The sequence below is a fragment of the Pinus tabuliformis genome, chromosome 5_2 (assembly GCF_031772625.1).
Source record: "Pinus tabuliformis cultivar Carrire ecotype Pingquan chromosome 5_2, CPIR1, whole genome shotgun sequence".
Lineage (NCBI taxonomy): Eukaryota > Viridiplantae > Streptophyta > Pinopsida > Pinales > Pinaceae > Pinus > Pinus tabuliformis.
This window is the reverse complement of record NC_142306.1, coordinates 497,411,116-497,430,276: the sequence shown is the minus strand read 5'-3', so window position 1 is coordinate 497,430,276 and position 19,161 is coordinate 497,411,116. Positions and strand designations below refer to the sequence as shown.

General features: G+C 35.5%; 1 pseudogene; it reads right to left on the bottom strand.

The window, feature by feature from the left end:
* Positions 1 to 6,473: 6,473 nt before the first annotated feature.
* LOC149159878 (zinc-finger homeodomain protein 3-like) lies at positions 6,474 to 7,202 on the bottom strand (annotated as a pseudogene).
* Between the last annotated feature and the right edge of the window lie 11,959 nt (positions 7,203 to 19,161).

The following is a 19,161-nucleotide window of genomic DNA, read 5'->3' as shown; positions in this document are numbered from 1 at the left end:
TGACGATGACCTATTTGGAGCAGTGAAACTCTAGAATCCAAAGCTCTAATACCAAATGCTAAGAAACCAGCTCACAAAAAGATAGAAAAGATAGATCAACAACTTTAGAATAAGCCTCCTTAAGGGGGAAACCTCTTTTAAATTACACAAATGAAAAATTCTTTGATGATACAAATGACAAAGCCTCCTTTCTATATATAGGAGTCTAAGGGGTCACAATATAATCAAAGCCGACATAGCAATAATAATATAAGCGCACAACAGTAACAATGGTGGTTTTCTCTGGGGCATAATAATAACAATATGGGGACAATAGGGGCACAACAATAACAATAAGGGCTACAATGACAATAGTAATGGGGGAATCACTAGTATTATAGGGACATAATAGTATCCAAGCTGAGAATTTCTACCATATGCTCCATTAGTTTTCTCTTCCTGCTCTTGAATGATTCCTATTTGTCCTATTTATGTAACTCTAACAAGCTCTGAAGGATTGCTGCACTAACCTCTACCTGCTTCTCCTGAGTCGTTGTAAGTATTTCCTGAGCCTCAACCAACCTGTCATTGTATGCTTTGAAACTTTTTACATCTTCCCTCAATCTCCTTAATGTATCTACTATAACAAGAGAATCCTCTTCTCCTTGTTGCCTAACGGATATATAGGGGGAGTCACAGGAACTATAGTCTACCATTTTTCTTGTCATATTGAATTCTCTTATTCCTGCAAGGATACCATTTCAGATAAACCAAATAGATACCAAAATCAAATCCATACATGAGTGACGTTTAGGGGAGGCTTATCTCATTTGCAATAGTAGTCCACATTAGCATCTACATGTAATAACATAACATCACAACAACATCATGCATAATCATACCAACTATATACCCTGATCCCATGCATGACACAATAACCTTGACAACATCAAATTTACCCAAAGAGAGTGAAACCATGCTTTGATACCATCATGTGGTGTTAGATATGAACCAAAGAGAGCGCAAACTGCTCTGATACCACCCTATAACTTCGCCTCTTCCCACACTTACCCACTTTAACTAGCTTGCCTGGGGTGAACATGAGCTGAGTGTCACTATGATATGAATCAACCTCCTATGTGACCTTAAGGAAATGGAGTTGACAACTAAAGACCTTACTAACTTCCCTTAGGTTCCAGAGGACATCCAGGAGTAACCCATCCCCTCCAGGTGTCCAACCCTTGAGACAACTCACTTTTTCCTTGACCTTGAGATCCAATCACTCCCTTTCCAAAGCCTCCATGCGAATATGGGATCCCAGTTGCTCACATAGGCCTACATCAATGTGATTGTAGCATTTTTCTGCCATTGTTGTTCCAACAACTTTGATAATTAAGGCTACTTTCCAGGGAAACGGCTAAGCTTCTGCCCAGAAATCCATGAAACTTATAGAACTAATAAAGGACATGAAGACAATGCTTATGAACCAAAAGTGGAACTAGGATTTGACCTGACCATCCCCAACTGGGACTGACATTTTGTCAAACACTTGGTGGATATGCAACCTACAGGTCATGAATGAAAGTATGAAAACAAGGTATTGAAAACTTAACTGAGGTTTAACAAGGAGGGTCTCTATCAACTCTCATTGGTTTTCATATCATCAATTATGTCTTGCATTCATTATTTATTCAGTTATAAGTAAAACATGAATAGAGACATAATTGAGAACTATTATATAACCATGCTTATAACCAACATATAATAAGATAAATAACCATAAGAGAATAACCATTAAATCAACTTAATAACCAATGCATTTCCTTACCAAAAGAAAGAGAATTTAGCTTTTATTAAACATATGCAATTACCAACCAGGTTTGGGACTTCGATATTCCACCTAACCATAGATTGGCTAAACCATATCTTTCTTTAAGCCAATCACCATCTTTCCATATTCCAAGCATGAATGTGGGATCTCATGGGAATAACCAATCCAAAGACATCCAAGGGAATCCAGAGGTTAAGCCACCTCCACCCTCTCCATACCATGATGACAACTAAACTAGTGTCGAGATCAAAAAACTGAACCAAGCTTGGATGCCTTGAAATTTCTTCACCATCCTTGAGGGATTTTCTTGTCTCCACCTTCAGGTTTTATTTTGTATCACGCCATTACCAGTTAAGGGATTCCTAGGCCTTTGCGAATTTTCTTGAGACCACCTCACCCCAAATTCTAAAACCATATGAAAATAAAAAGCTTAAACCAAGAACAATCCCATCACACCATGGCTATCCGGAAACGCAAATGCTACGCTAAAATCCACTGTCAATCCTACAAAAATCCATGCAAATGAAAACAAAAGAACCACATACAAACATGCACATACCATGAATGTGGAAACGAGTTAGGAAATCACACATGCAATCTATTACCTGCAAGTATTCCCATTGAAGGTGCTTGATCCTTGCCTTCATTTGCTTTCCTTGTTGTTCTTTCCTTTCCTTGGTTTTCCTTTCCTTTCCTTGCTTTCTTACTTTCCCTCTCTTCTTGGTGTTCTTCTCTTGTTTTAAGCTAATTCCAAAACCGAACTAAAAAAAAGTTACCAACTGATCCTCGAAAACCTTTTTATTAATGAGGCCTCTATTTTCTTCAATTTTCCATTATTTTCCTTCATTTTCCTCCTCACATGTAGCCTATGACCTTTCACCTTAATTTACAATATTTTCTTAATTTACAATATTTTCATAAATAAAATGGCAAATAATGCCTCTTTTCCTTTCCAAAGCCTTATCCATTTCCTTTGCCAACTTCCCTTATCCATAAAGAAAACAAGTGATGCCCACTAGGATATTTTTCCTGACATTTAGGTTGGAATGTGTCCCTTTCTCATGGTCTTATTTTACCTTTATTAAATTTTATTACATGAAGTTTTAACCTCAGACTAATATAGAGAAATAATTCCAATGAATCAGATTAGTATTTTTTCTGAGAAAATTTCTTGCTTGGGTGCAAAATGGTTTCGTAGTAGTATGTCATACCAGAATAAGTATCGAGTGGAAGAGAAAGGGAATACATAGAGAGAATTTTTCTCTGAGAGGATTTCTAGACTACAAATCAAATTTTCCCAGTTGCAGTTGGCAGTTGGTGTAGGCAATTTTCCCTAGTCCTGAGAGGAGTGTGAATAGAAGATTTGGTAGCCAAGGAGATGAAGAGGGATATTTTAATAAGTTTCATAGATGGCCACAACTAGGCTTAGAGATCATAATATGTTTGAGGGAGCCTCCAATTAAGTCATTTGAAAGGCTAGGATCTCCTTCCTTCTAGATGAATATGGCCTCAATACATATGCAGAGAGTGTGGTGGCAGCACCCCAAGATCAATATAAGATGAACGAGTATAGGAAAGAGATGGAGAAGGTGAACAGATTGATCTTGGATAGATTTTGATATCATATAGTCTCACATGTGGCAGACAAAAGAATGGCCATGGAGATGCAAGATTCTTTCTCCTAGATATATTAGAGTACCTCCGAGCAGAGGAAGATGTTTCTATAGAAGAATATAAGGAGCATCAAGATGCAGAAGGGAGAAAGCATAGATGCCTTCCTCACTAGGATTCAGGAGGTTCGTGATCAACTTGCAACCATTCGGGAGGTACCTCAACCAACAAATCTGATTCATTTGCCACTAAACAATGCATCAGAGAAGTGAAAAGTGTTTGTCCACAGTATCTTAGGCAGAGACACTTTACCTAGATGGAAAAGATGTCATTAGATATACAATAGGAGGTTTTTAGGATAGGTCTATTGAAGAGTACCATTAGTGTAAGTAGTAGCAAGGGAATGAAGGGTGACAAGGAAGAGGAGAATGTGGTCCTAGCATCAAAGGGTAAAGGGAAGAGGAAGAAGAAGGAAGAAATATTTAAGGTCAAGTGCTTCAGGTGTGGCGTGTTCAACCACTATAGTACGCAATGTCCTCTCAGAAAGAAGGACAAGTAGGAGAAGCAAGACTAGGTAGCAACATCCACAAAGATAGAGAGGTTATCCTGTAGGTTGAAGGAATATTTCACCATATTTGAAACTATACCTCTAGGAGAGAGCCGTCGCGACATGGAGCATTAGTCCTAGATAAGTGCAAAGTTTGGGAAGGATCCTTGAGGTGTCGTCCTCATCGATGATTACCTTTCTATGGGGTCCACAATATTCATTAATAAGATGGATCAATGTCAATGATGCCGTCAAATGCTAGAGTGATAATTGCAAACTAATAGTAGTTAGGTATAGTTGCAAACTAGTAGTAGTTAGGTACTAAGGAGCATAGTGCAGTGTTGATAGAAAATCATGAGGCTCAGTAGCAGAGTTAGAAGGAGTGGATATTCTTCAAAATAAAATGTAGTGGCTAGTAGTAGTCAGGTGGTCAGGAGACATAGGCAACACAAGGTACACTTGATTCAATATTTAGGAGGTTTCTCAATTGCAATAGTTGTAGTTGTAGTAGCAATGTATGAGATGGAGTTGCAGTGAAGATGAAGAGTTGGCAACAAAATATCATTTATCTAGTAGAACAAATGCAACATTAGAGTTGTGTAGTGGTTGATGGTAAGTGGGTAGAAATCAATAGTGTGGCATAGAGTGATACAAAAATAGGAAGTTGTAGCACTAAAACACCTTCCTTACTAAGAGGGAGTGTTAGGTTTTGTAGCATCAAAGGTGTTATAGTCTCAAAAATTTGTGGAGAGGCTAAAACACAAGAGTTCTCCATAAGTCGTAAATCATTTTTGGAAATTCCACCTAGAAGTATGTCAATTGGATTATTAGCCTATTTTTTAATATTTCTAAGTCTAAACTTAGGAAATTTGGTTAATTAATCAGTATTAATTAAGATAAGGTGTGAATCGTCTAAAAACTCACACAGATCGACTAAGAAATAATATTGGCTATTTAAGGTCCAACAAAAAATTATAAGAGGAAGTAGATGGGTAGATGGACAACACACATACTTGAGATTTATTTCTTTGGAGAGTTTGATTTTCGAGAGAGAAATAATAGTTGTTGGGAGAGTTAGAGACAGAGAAGGAAGGAGAGATAGAGAGGGGTAGTGACAATGAAGCTAGAGGAAAATTTTCCAGATCCGGTGAGTACTTTGAAGAGAGGTCGATATTTTCTCTGGGAGGTTGTGTAGAGGTAACACAAAAGCCTCAAAAGCGTAGTTCTTTTTTGATGGAGGAAAAGACAATTTTAGTTCCAGAATCTAGGAAGAGTTCCCATAGGGTTGGAGAAGTGTTTTCCCAATTAGAAGCAGGAAGAATGACTAGATTGGAAGTCAATTTAGGAAGAGCATGTGGTATTCAGTGCCAGAGTGATGCAGAGCTTATGCAGGCCCAGTTGTATGGCTAGATTTTCAGAGGTCAGATTATGTCAGGATTGCTCAAAGTGAGGGTAATTTCACTCTGATAATTTTTTTCTAATATTTTCTCTGTAGGATTGCCATCCATATTATACTAAAATTATTTCATTGTTGCTTAGTAATTAAAACCCCCAGTTGCTGCACCAATTTTCCCAAGTTGGGTTTTTCTAGGGACTTTTGTCCAAAAATAAGTCTGTCAATTTTTATGTGTGTGCACCACTATTTTCTTAGTTTTCAGTGCTATTATTTTTTGGAGTATTTTTGTGAATATTGTAGTGCGTTTATTTCATTTTTGTCGTAGCAATAAACTACTAATTTAATTAACATATAGAAGAAATAATTACAGTGGTTGCAATAGGATTTGAGTAGTGAAATTTTCATAGCAATCACATTCTTTATCTATTTCAAAATTTTCGTGTAAAATCAAGTCAGTTTTTGTGATAAATGTTACTGCTTGCAAAAACAAGTCAGTTTTCTAGTGCAATAGCAGAAGCACATGTATATGTTATATTGCTTTAGGAAGCCAATTTTACATTAGGAAATTTACAATTAATGTTGATGAATGTAAAAAATTCTTGATCTTTCTTTGTCTGATTTCATAGAAACTCAATCCAGATCACCAAAGCATAGACGCGTTGTGTCTACGGTCTATTAACATTGACATTGGCTGTGCATTTTTCTACCGGTCCGATCAGTCTGCGGGTTGTAATGAATAATATCAGTCTTCGGGTGGAGAAAAGGGCAAGAATAATGTTGAATTTATGGAAGATTACTAGCTACATTCTTCAAAGAAGAGGAAGATAAATTGCATGCAACATGGAATCAATTCGTCCGTGGATGATAGCTCATGCTGTCACGGAGAGTCGTTGAACAAGATGCATTAGCTAGTGCCGACTTGGTATGGATGTTGAAGCATTCATAGTATATCGTATCAACTTTGTCCTAAAACCCCACCAAAGAAAAGTTTGAAATATTTTTCTCAGGACTTTCCTTAACACTTGGCAGTGAAAGTGGAAAAATAGTGGTAAGTCAATTTCGACATGAATGCCTTGAAGCTTTCTTCACTTCATGGACACCATAATTGGTTAGCATCGATGATTCACACGTCTTTTCACACCAATGTCTTGACAAAACTGTTGTACCACCTGCTCATCATTCTTTTGGATTCTCCACCCCACTTTCTCTACAAAGTCCAACATTCTATCCTTCTGCTCTTGCGTGAACTTGATTCTGAAACCCTTCTTGAAAATGGCGGGACATGACAGGAAGGTGCCCTCCATCTCATTCGATTCAGAGGGCCTGGTGCTGTAGGACATGATCCCCTGAGAAGGTAGCTGCGGGAGAAAATTGATCGGAGGAAAAGCAAAGGGATCTAGAGGGCCAGCAGCAGCAGTAGTGCCAAGTACTGCGCGCGATGAGATTAGAACTCCAGACCTCTTGCGATTGAGTTGATCGCTAATTCAGAAATTGAAATCACAAGAAGGCTCCCCCTCGACTTCTCTGCGGTGGAAATTATGATGGTAATCACAGGCAGAACACTTGAGGGCTTCCAAGGTGCTTTCTTTGGCACTGGGCATGAATTATCCACACCCATCTGTTGTGTTCCCTCCCATGGTAGCTGCATGATTTTTCATACATTCTCGATACCTAACAGTCTTCTTGAACTTTATCTGCTACTCTTCCTCTATATGACCCGCATTAACATTGTTGATCAAGAGACTGGTAGCGCACTCATGTATAAAGCTGCTAGTGGACATGGGCATGGGCATCAGGATCTCGCCTCTTAATGCTCCATGTTGGCCCCCTAAGTCCATTGCAGTACAGTGTGCCCAATTTCTCCAACCTTCTTCTTGTCTATCTGCACAACATCAAATTGTATGTGACCCTACAAACATAATCTTCTTCTGCTACCACTATCCTCATCTCATTCAACCCCTCTAAAAATATCAAACCCTTTTGTGAAAATCAATCGAAAAAGGCCTTCCAATTATAATTGGGATATTTTTATTCTAACACCTCTTGTGATTGATGATTCTATGTATGCATGAGAACTGCTCCAACACAATTTTTCGAGTTGAAAAAAAAAATAAACACAATTTCTTCAGTTGAAAAAGAAAATCATACAATTAAGCTATGTTGCTTCCCTGTGGAATGTTGGAACAACTTCCCTATGGGTTGGAAATATTGCAAAAGACTATACATCAATCACAGAAAACCTAAGCAAAATGCTTGCCTGCCTACAGATTATAGAAGCACAGTAACCCTCAAACTCAAACTCAAACTCTACATAGTAGAACTTTGGCACCAACAATGCAACAGAAAAAATTTCCTGGACCGCAACCTCAACCTCAACTTCCTTAATGGAAAAGTAGGTGTAGACAAATAGGTAGACAAGCATTTTGTTTATCCCATCGAAAGTATGCAACATAGGTACTCATTTGATGTAAAATGAAATTATGCATCCAACGAGTTCTCCCACTCAAACATTAGGTAAAATCGTAGGGAGATAACTTGAAAATGCGAGTTGAAAAGTAGTTTTTTCCTTTTTCCATCCAAAACTTGATGAGGTAATATAATCTTATTTTATTATTTCCACTATTATTTTATAATATTCCTTAGGAGGCCCATTTTAGACCTCAAAATTTCTCTAATGCATCCCTCATTGTTCTTTCTTCAGAAGCTTTGTCATGGCATTAGAAGTAATTATCTTCCGAGGTTTTTGTATCATACTTCTTAATTCAATTTAGTTTCCTTCCCAAAAATTCGACAGAAACATTATTGAAAATTAAAAGATAGAGTCTCAAAATATTGCAACCATTGGACCCCTAATACAACATCGACACCACCCATTCGAATGGAGAGAATTGGACTTTTCAATACATATTACGCTATGGTTATATTGATATTATGGCACTTCCCTGAGCAATTTATAGTTCCTCCATTTGTAACCATCACTTGACACTCGGGTTCTTAGTATAAAAAGTAATTTAAATCCTTAGATATCTTACAATGAATAAAATTACAGGTAGTACATGAACCAATCAATAGTATTACCTTTTACTTCTTGATATAACCTTCTCCCTTGAGATTTTGAGGGGTCATAATTCCTCCCAATGCATTACAAGATATGGTCGAATTCATTTCTTCTTTTTCAACCCCTGGAATTGGTTGTTGGTCTATATCTTCTTCTTTTGATGTTTCTTGTTCCTTTTCTTCCTCCACTTCACCATCTATGGAAAATAATTTATTTTCAGCACACTTATGACCCTTAGTGTATTTCCTATCACAACTAGAACAAAGCCCTTTTGCTTTTCTTTCCTCTAGTTTTTGTGTTCTCAACCTTGTAGGATAGAGGAGGCTAGTAGCATAAACACATCCATCTTTATAATTGTGAGTGGTAGACCTCCTTGTATCAATAATTAGGCATTCAATTTTTTTTCCAACCTAAACGAATTCTCCAATGACTTTGGTTCCCCATGGTGAGCTTCATGTTAGATGTTATCCTTTAACATCCTTAGGAAGCCATCAATCATATGCTCCTCAGGAACATTTCTTACCTTCATACTCACTTGTTCGATGTCTTCAATGTGCTCTGCAACATAACCTTTAGTTTGATATTTATCAATTGGAAAAATAAGGTATTGTTTTTTGTATCCTCATAATGTGCTTTGAATTTCTTTATAAATATTGACCAGGTGACCAATGATTTATGAGAACATATCCATTGATACCACATAAAATGATTGGGTTCTAAATATAAAAATGTAATGCCTACTATTTCTGTGTGTTTCAAATTGTGTAGATCAAAGAACTACTCTATCTGTAGAATCCATGTTACCAGATCCTTTCCATAAAAAAATTTCATATCGATATTTGGAATATGGGTGGTATTCAACCCAAAGGTAGAGTATCTAGAATCATGATTCATATTCCTTTTATTCTCATCATGAGTCTCATGGACTACATTGTCACCACTAGGAATCCTTTCTTGTAGCAACTTTGTCAAACCTTCTTTCGAACCTTCCATGTTTTCTTCTAAACTATCATTCCTAAAATTTATTGCTCCTGATTCATTTTTCCTTACTCTTTGTGAGAGAGAAATTTGTTGCACTTTGTCACATAATTTTTATATATCATGCCATATTTCTTCTTCTTCTACATGAACCATAGTATAGATTTCAGTTGGCTTACTAGGTTTATCCATTTTTTTGTCCTTAAAATCGCTTCAAACTGATTTATCAAACAAAAGTAATACGAGTTTAAAAATACACACATTTTAGATCTTGATTTTGATATTTTTTATAAGGCTGAAATTGAAACAATTTTACTTCTATGATTTCAGATATCCAAGGTTTTTCATTTGGCTCTATGGTAGCCCTCTAAGTCTTCTTTCCAACGCTAAAATTAAGAGGGCGATTGGATTCTTCAAGATAAAGTTATGCCAAGTCTTCCATGATGATATCATTATGGAATAGTTCATTACAGTAGAGTTGTAGGGGATTCCACGTGTCACTATTTCAACCTTTTCCCTAAAATTGATACCCAAGAAATTATAGTCAGTGCTCTTTCAGTCACCTTTTACAAAATTCAAATCTAATACACGAAGAGAAAGTTATTATGCTTTTCTTCGGAACACCTGTTTTAGACTAAATTATCGAGCATGCATAAATCCCAAATTATTTGGACCATATCATAAAAAATTTAGTGAATAAATCTCTACATTTTTTACACAATGTTCATTGGGATTTCTAATCCACATGGCCGAAATTTTAGATTTTGAATCATTGTAGAAAAGACATTATAGTGAAAATTCCAAGAGGACCTCTTTGAAGTAGTGAAACCCTAGGATCGAATGCTCTAAAACCAAATGTTGTGTAACCGGAGTAAAAACAAGAAAAAGAGATAGTTCAAGGATTCAAAAATAAGCCTATTCAAGGCGGAAAAGTCATTTTACATCACATAAATTAACAATTCTTGGATGATTGAAATGACAATACTTCCTTGGTATATATAGGAGTCTAAAGGGTAAAAATATAAGTAAGTCCTACATAAAAATAATAATCTAAGGGATGAACAATAACAATAGTGGGTTTCTATGGGGCACACAAATAACAATATGGCGGCTACACTAGTATTATATGGACCTAAAACAATGACACTAAAGGTCCTTTGTTTCTTGTATTGCTACTAAGTCCTTATATTATGGCTGAGGTGTTTTAAATTTGAATCGTTTTGACCAATTTTGACTGACCAAAGGGCGGGAAAGAAACAAATTGCAGCGACGGTTGGGTGGCAAAACAAACACTTGCGGAGGAGTGGTGGCAATGTGGCAATGGAAAGGAAAGGCGGCCGATGATGCAGGAAGGTGCAGAATTTTAGGTCCCTATACTACTAGTGTAACCCTTTACTGTAATAATAACAATAAAGGGTTACACTAGTAGTATAAGCATCAAGAACTACGCAAGAGTTGAGGACAACACTTTTTGAAGGAGAGCGACATGTTAGGTCCCTATACTACTAGTGTAACCCTTTATTGTTATTATTACAACCCCCTTATTATATTGTTGTGCCCATGTAGTCCCAATATTGTTATTATTGTGCCCCATAGAAGCCCACTATTGTTATTATTTTGCCCTTATATTATTATTGTTATGTCGGCTCTAATTATGTTATGACCCCTTAGACTCCTATATATAGAAAGGAGGTCTTGTCATTTGTATCATCTAAGAATTGTTCATTTGTGTAATATAAAGGAGGTTGCCCCCTTGAAGAGGCTTATTTCTAAGGCATTGATCTATCTTTTCTATCTTTTTGTGAGCTGGTTTCATAACACAGAAGCAACCAAGGTAGAGAATAGCTGAGTAAGAACTAGTGGTACAGGCAGCAAAGAAGGACATAAAAGGGGAAGACCAGAGAGGAAAAAGGTTGTTGTTGGACCATCTAGCAGAAGAAGGAGTCAGTTGAAGCTGAGAGCAGGTGAAGGGATACACAGTTGCAGAGGCTGAATGACAGAGTGCTGGGATCTAAGGGAATTAGTCATGGAACCAATCGAACTCGAGGGACCGAGTCAGGTACTTTATGTAATGTTTATGGCGAATGCCAGATCATAATGTAATCTCTCATGTTAAGTTTAATATAAGACATGGCCAATGATGGTTATGAATTTTGATGTATTTGGGCCCCGTGGTTAGTGTGTCTATTAAAATTTTGAATATCCTATCAGTTGCATGTAGACGTTAATTTATAGATTGTCTCAAGGATGTTGTTATCTCTATTTTACATATAATGGATATATTTGTATGTGATCAAATGCACCCGATTGATACTCCCTCGACCCCATGTTGAACCCTACTCCCTTTTGGTCGTAGCGCACCTCATGTGAGACTCCATGCCCTTTGGGGTAAGGTGAAAATGCCAGTGTTGTCCTAGACTACAATGGACCGCTGTTGGCCTCCTGCGCTTGAACCCAGGGTCTTCTTCCTCATGACTCTTTCAATCCAACAATAATTTCCATGTATTCTCATGTGCCATGTATTACCATAATATTTTCATTGTACTCTCATGAGGTCTAGTGTTTGGGCTCATCAACTTGTATGTTAATGATGCACTTATTGTTATATCTATTTGAGATAATAATGCTTATATTATCATTGTTGTGTAGAGAACATATTCTTTCTAGTTAATGTCATGTATTTATTCCATGCCATGTAAAGCTAAGTAGAGGTCAGAGTATTCAACTGCTTAGGGTTAAAATATTTCCTATGTGGAATGTGTGTTGAGACCTGTTACTACAAAAGTATGAAACTACTACAGTTGTTCATGTTTGCATACATGTTGATGATGAAGACTAAAGTTATGTTTTCTCTTCCTACTAGCATGTTTTCGAGAGCCATGGTCTGTGATTTCTATTCTTGAAGACGATTCTGTAGTAGTAATTGTTGCAACTATTGACATTTTTGGTGTGGCTCATAGATTGTTTCCATTTTCCATTGACGTGAAGGGGAAGATATAAAGAGTAGATGGCTTGTTGTTTGTAGAAGGTTTCCATCAAAGCCATAAGGGGAGATTGTTGGCATTATGACAATTTGGCATGCTGGAATTGATATCAAATTGGTGGTGGATCATGGTCCTAATGATTATGTTAATGTTATGAAGGATCACAAGCTCTTGTCATGATTGTTGAAAGTTATTTGGTGCAAGAGGTTTTAGTTTTGGGCAGTGGTTTTGATGTTTTAAAACTTAAGAGAGATTGTCGTAGTCTCCTAACCATCACCCAACAACACTATTGGACCACTACTATCATGTTGTGGTGTTCCTATAGCATTTGTTATAGGATCCCCATTCAAATCTCACAACATTGTTGTAGGATTCAAAAAGTGAAAACGAGAAGATTTTACCATGGCTTTGCCTAGGGTTTTGAAGCAATTATTCCCAAGATTCAATTAGTCTAAAAATGGATGCAATGCATTTGATCAATGAGTTTGATGCGGTGACAAATATTAATTGATTAGTTCATGAAAGAGTGGAATGTATTAAATATTGATTTTGTCATTCATTGATTGTTTGGATGTGGAAATAATGGCTTGATATAGTTTAAATTAATGCTAGAAATGTGGTTAAATTACTACTCCAAAGATCGATCTTGTTATTTTTATGAGCACTATAATTTGTAAAGAATGTGCTGAGTGCATTTATAGATGGACACAATATTCATCTAATTATAAGAAGCTCCAGTTCATGATTTAGTTTCTGGTTTGAGTGCACATATGAGTGAGTATGCACATACTTGAAAATGAAGTGATATGAATTGTCTGTAATTTATGAAAATTGGAATAGAGACTAAGTATGGCATGCCTAATAAAGGTTGTTTGTTGTGTGTTAATGAAATACTTGTAGCTTCAATGTAAAAACCAATGTTTTGTTTATAGACCTTACTATATGTTGAACATAGATTTGATCACGAGTCGATTGGGGGATAGTGATAAACTAGAGTATAGATAACAATGTGATTGAAGAAAGGTTGTGTGTAGACTTATGTACATTCAAAAATAGAGCAAATATTTTATAGAATGTGATTAGACGCAAAGTGTTTTTTAGTAGACCTTTAATGTGGAAGGGACATTTGAGTATGAGCATTGAGATCTGTTAGATGGGGCATATTGCAATTTGGGGTTTTGGAAATAAACACAACCCATACTCTATAATATGTGTGATCAACCGATCTAAGCATATATTTGTTTGTTGTATGAATTGAATAGGGCGTGCCTACCTGTAGGATCTTGTGTGAGTATCAGTCCTACCTATGTTCATGGAAAAGTGTGTTTGAAGAATTTTGTGAATGTATATGAACGTTGTATGTTCCATTAGAGTCTATGGATTAATGACAGACTATGTTTGAGTTATAGTATGGATTTTTCAATATGTGTGGATAAAATTGTTGTAATGGATCAAGTTGTAGAGAAGTTGAGGACATAGAGAAAATGATTGCTCGACATAGTTTAGTTTAGATATTAATATTTTGTGTAGTGAGAGCATTATATATATATATATATATATATATATATATATATATATATATATATATATATATATATATATATGTATATGTATATGTATATGTATATGTATATGTATATGTATATGTATATGTATATGTATATGTATATGTATATGTATATGTATATGTATATGTATATGTATATGTATATGTATATGTATATGTATATGTATATGTATATGTATATGTATATATATATATATATATATATATATATATATATATATATATATATATATATATACTACAAATCTCATGTATACTTTTATTGAGCTTTGTGTTGTCATTGTTGAGAGGGATGAGCAATGAATGCATATAGTAGCCTAAGGATGAATTACTTTGGGGTTGCTAGGAAAGTACCTTGCCATATCTGTGAGGGATCATGTTGATGCCATATTCCCATGAAAGATGTTGTAGTTATTATAAGTAGCGCCACGTCCATATAATTGTTTCTCCTTGGTATAGTTTATCAAGCTATACTTCTTGTTGAAAGAGTGAGCGAGGTTATTGCTACTAATCCTAGTTGGAAAAGTTCATTATGTTTTTTATGTTTTTTTTGAAGTGTTGGAGCTACCACATTCTAAGGGGTCTCCCTGATATGCAATCCTAACTAGACCTCGCACGATTTCATGTAGGATCCCCATCCAGAATATGACTCAGTTGTCGTGTACTTAAATATTTTCCTTGGCATTAGCTGCCAAAAAAAGAGAGAATCGCATATGTGTCTTTGAAAAGCAAGTAAGTGTGCCTGTTGAATATTTAGTTGCAGGTGCATTAAGGTTCTTCTACTTCGAAGGGAGGAAAGGAAGTGAGCCCCTAAGAGAGAGGTAATAGTACCAGCATAGAAGAGACAAACAAAAACATGAAAGATTCATCTAACATCTAGTGGAATAGCACATAAGGGTACGATGATCATTACAACGACTATAGCACATTCTCAATATGATAAGCACTAAACTAACTGAAATAGTCCAACTAATTTAGTACAGGTGAAAATAAACACGAATCATAAACATTTACAAAACAATCTTACAAATATTCATAATCCATGCATGAAAATGTGCTTCCATTAGGCTTCAAATATTAAGTAAAAGTCCCAAGATTAGTGAATACAATGAAAATCACTTTCTCGAATAATGGAGCATTGGAGCCACTACTCGCTGCACAAAAGTACTAACTTTTTCTCTGTAATGCCTTATGGGAGAAGCCAAGGTGAAAAGTTATTTGCTTGTACAATGAGGGTGTATTTATAACATATGGGGTGATCCTTCGCCTTTCTTGTGACTCTTAGACTACCCTCATGACTTTTGGACTTCCACTTTACAATATATTTTCGAATAAGAATTTACACAATCCAAAAATTATGAGTCACATGGTGACTCATGACATGACATAACATGACACTGATGACATGGATTACATGATGACATGGCAATGTGAAGCCATTATTTACTTATGCTTGCTTTATGTCTTCTTGAAGATAGAACATGATCTCTTCTTCCGTCTCCATATGGGTTAGAGATGAGGAGTCTTCAATGTTCGAATTTAGGCTTATGTGATCCATATCTTGATTTCTAAGAAATTTTTTCGTGATAATCACATCATAACTCATTTGTTGATGCATTTAAAACCATCAAGTGTGGTTCATCATCAAGACAATATGGAGAATCAGATTGTGGCATCAAGTTAAATAGAGAGAGTCTGACGAAGAGAATGTTCATTCCAATAGCTAGAATGTAACTTTTACTTTTGACTCGACCAAAAATTTGTTAATAAGTGATAATTTAATAAATTAAATCATAATTTTTTTTTAAAATAAAAGTAAAAAATAATAATTCATAATTCATAATATAAATGAGTTTTTTTTATACATGGAGATAATTATTTTTATATATAAAATTTTGGAATATAAAAAGGTATTTACACATAAATAATTGTTGATTTAAACCTCATTTTTAATTTATAGTTTAATTAAATTAGTAATTATTCATAAAATAATTTTATAAATATTATAAATTTACAAATTCAAATGGTTAAATATAAAAGTACAAAATATAGAATAAATTAAATTAAATTAACTAGAAACAAAAAATAGAATCAACCAAAGGGTCAAAATTAACCAACAAAGAATTAAGGGAATAAATCACGAAGGGAATTAACAACTAACCAAAGGGGAGAAATAAAGAACAATACCAACCCGATCTTTAATCAGAAGAGACCAAAAGGAGAAAAACGAAATTTAAAAACTCAAGGTTCAAATAAATAAAAATAAAAATATTAATAAATTATTAAAAATAAAAATGATAGAATACATATCGATAACTCCATAAATGAATAAATGAAACAAAAAATCTAAGAGGAAAGGGTGAGGACCCAACAATTACCAATTTTCTATCCATCATCCTTGTTTAGATTACTTAGTTTCCTTTCAATCTCAATGGACTCCCTAAACTTACAGCGATGCAAATGATCAATCCTTGCAATGACCCAGACCTCTTATATACATATGTGATGCTTTGTCATTTCTGCATGTTCTTCTAAAATTGTGCATGGGTTTCCTCCCATGCTTAATGTCTATTACATGCTCATGAATCCTTTGATTTATTAAGCTGTCAATTTCCCCAATGTAGGGTGTTCCGTCAGAACATGGGATAACATAAACACCTTTCAAATCCTTGGCATCCATTGGGTCTTTTACAAATTTTAAGGAGCTTCAAATAGTGTTTAGGGGTCTAAAGGTTGAGGCAACCTTACGTATTCTTACAATCATGTATGTAGTTCCTTACATGAAAATAAGCTGCATCCTTGAAATCCGATCATTGGGGTTTTTGTAACCATAGGACCTTTTCTAGCTTTAAGGAAAGATATAAGACCTTTGTTCCTACTATATCCATTATTATTGAAAAATTTAAGGACATGGAGTTTCACATTAGTAAGGTGGTTTTCATTAGAAATTCTCAGTGCATGAGCTTAGCTAACGTGTTGAGAACACCTAGCTTTTGAACAGGGAAATGATGGGACTTGGCATGAAGATACTAGTTAGTATGAGTTTTCTTTCGAAATACATGGTGGGAGAAAAACCCTTCATCCTTTTTCGAAACAAGAATGTCAAGGAAAGGCATGATCCCATGAAATTCATGCTTCATAGTAAAATTTATGGAGTTAGATTGATTGTTAAGATCTTGGAAAAAGAGATCTAACTTTTCCTGACCGTGAGGCCAGATGACGTAGGTGTCACTCAAAAATATTTTCCATATCTTACGCTTGAATTGAGATGAGGCCAAAGCCTTGCATTCAAAGTCCTTTATAAATATGTTAGCTACAATAGGGTACAGGGGGGAACCCAAGGAAACACCACATGTATGTTCATCGAATTCTCCTTCAAAGTTGGAAAAAGTTGAAGTAAGACAAATCTCAATTCATATGGTAGTATCTGGATCTATGAGGTGATCGATGACCTCAATGGCCTCATTAATAGGGATGTTGGTGTAAAGCGAGATCACGTTGAAACTAACAATAATGTCTCCACGATCAAACTTTATTCTCTTTAACTCAAAAATAATGAAGAGTCTTTGATAGAGGACTCTGTAAGGCCAACAAGGGGTTTTAGCTTGTGGGCTAAATATTTAGCTAGAAGATAAGTTGGCCCTCCTATAATGTTGAAAATGGGTCTTAGTTGGGCCCCCTTCTTATGGATCTTTGGAAGCCCATAGATCCTAGGAGTGATAGGGTTACTCTCGATGAGTTTGTGGCTAAAGGCGCTAAGAATGCTACTGGACTTTATAGCTAGAGAAATTGTTCCAGAGACCATATTTAAGGGATTCTTATTGAGTTTCCTATAGCTCATGTTCTTACAAAGGTGATCTAACATATTTTTCCGGTAATCCTCATTATCAAGGATAACTATAGCCCCACCTCTGTCATCTTTGAGAGCAATGATGTCCTGATTCTTGTTCAAATATTTGAGGGCATCAAACTCTTTCTTGCTAATGTTGTTCTTGGGGGATTTTCTTTCCTAAGGACAAAAACACAATATTGTCTGATGATATCCTTAGTATTGTCCAGTAAGTCCTTAATCCCAAATTTAATATAAAAAAAATATCTTCCCTAAGGATTTTTCTAGCGAGTAAGGGAAAAATTTAATCCTTTCTCCAAAAGAGTATAGACCAGGTCAAAGGAGAAACTAGTCATATTAGCTACCCTATTACTATGGGAAGGAAAAGGTATCATTATTATTTTTCTTAGTAGGGTTGTTTTCATTAATAATAATATTATTCAAATTAAGACAAGAAAGATTAAAATAAGAGAATTCTAAAGAGCAGAAAACTTCGAGTTTTAACAAGGGGCTTCTAAGGGAATTACAAATTGCAATTCACTTTAGTGGGGCCCACCTAGGTGGAAACACCCACCGATTTGATGACCTCACCAATCTGGTTAGAAGGGTCATTGACCATTGAATATCGCAATGACGGGCTGAGAGGGGTATTTTCAATGGAAGTCACGGAACGATTACACCTAATGCAGTACTGGTGAGGATCCAAGGATCACCCAAAATCATAAAACTATGAAGAGATTTGACCATTAGGAAGGACTACGAATGAGGATGGTTGATTTTCAACCATGGAATTAGTGACAACGTTGGATAACCAATAATTTTCAGTACAAACAGATTTGAGAGGATTAACCCAAAGTGGAATACGATAATGTATTATGTTATTGCAATCCACAGAGGATCCAACCTCATATTTCAGAATCTGATGATAGAGAGACCCTGAAATATCATTCTCACTTCATTGCGAAGATATAATTTTGAATTGAGGATGAGAAATGTTTTTATCCCATAAATGAAGAGCGAAGACTTGACTGTAATCAGCCCTTCTAGTGGAAGAATAACCGAAGAAATCAAAAGATCTTTGCCATAGCTTGAGAAACTTCATAAATTGTTTTTTCTTCCAAATTTCCTCCATCTAAAGAGACTTTAATGTCGAATAGGCATCGATCCTTGCCCAAAGGATATTATTCCAGAAAGCTCCAGATGTAATGAGAACAAATTTCGATAAATATAATCAAGATTTTTTTCTAATCCTACAAATCGTGGAACGAATCAAGTATAGACTCACCTTTAGAAATATACAATGGTTCCTACGATTATTTAGGCAATGTTTAATATGGGTGGACAAAGGAATGATGGAGGAATATCTACATCTTTTTAGGAA